Consider the following 733-nt stretch of genomic DNA (forward strand, 5'->3'; position numbering starts at 1 on the left):
GGCTGACAATACGACCCCCTGACTACCAGCCAACCCAGTCCATGTCGCTTCGTCTCTGTGCGAGAAGTCATCAATAGTAGTGACGCATTAGCTTCGCATCAACCCATGTCCAGATGTTTTCCAGAGTAAGAGATCTCGAGATGTCATCAGTCCCCTAGAACTTAGAACTACTTAAACCTAACTAACCTAAGGACATCACACACATCCATGCCCGAGGCAGGATTCGAAACTGCGACCGTAGCAGTTCCGCGGTTCCGGACTGCAGCGCCTAGAACCGCACGGCCACCGCGGCCGACCTATATGAAATAAAAGATACTATTATAAATATATGGGCAACGGCCTTGCCGCAGTGGTTACACCGGTTCCCGTGAGATCACCGAAGTTATGCGCTGTCGGGCGTGGTCGGCACTAGGATGGGTGACCGTCCAGGCCGCCATGCGCTGTTGCCATTTCTCGGGGTGCACTCAGCCTCGTGATGCCAATTGAGGAGCTACTCGACCGAATAGTAGCGGCTTCGGTCAAGAATACCATCATTACGACTGTGAGAGCGGTGTGCTGACCCCACGCCCCTCCTATCCGCGTCCTCCACGGAGGATGACACGGCGGTCGGATGGTCCCGGTAGGTCACTCGTGGCCTGAAGACGGAGTGCTTTTTTTATTATAAATATATGTCTACATGAAAATAATTGTTACTACTAATTCCACAATTAGATAATAGTTAATCCAATCGCCA

At 51.4% G+C, this 733-nt stretch overlaps 1 pseudogene; it reads left to right on the top strand.

The window, feature by feature from the left end:
• Window positions 1-331: 331 nt before the first annotated feature.
• LOC126204765 (5S ribosomal RNA) lies at window positions 332-449 on the top strand (annotated as a pseudogene).
• The last annotated feature ends 284 nt before the right edge of the window (window positions 450-733 follow it).

Source organism: Schistocerca nitens, chromosome 9, assembly GCF_023898315.1.
Source record: "Schistocerca nitens isolate TAMUIC-IGC-003100 chromosome 9, iqSchNite1.1, whole genome shotgun sequence".
NCBI lineage: Eukaryota > Metazoa > Arthropoda > Insecta > Orthoptera > Acrididae > Schistocerca > Schistocerca nitens.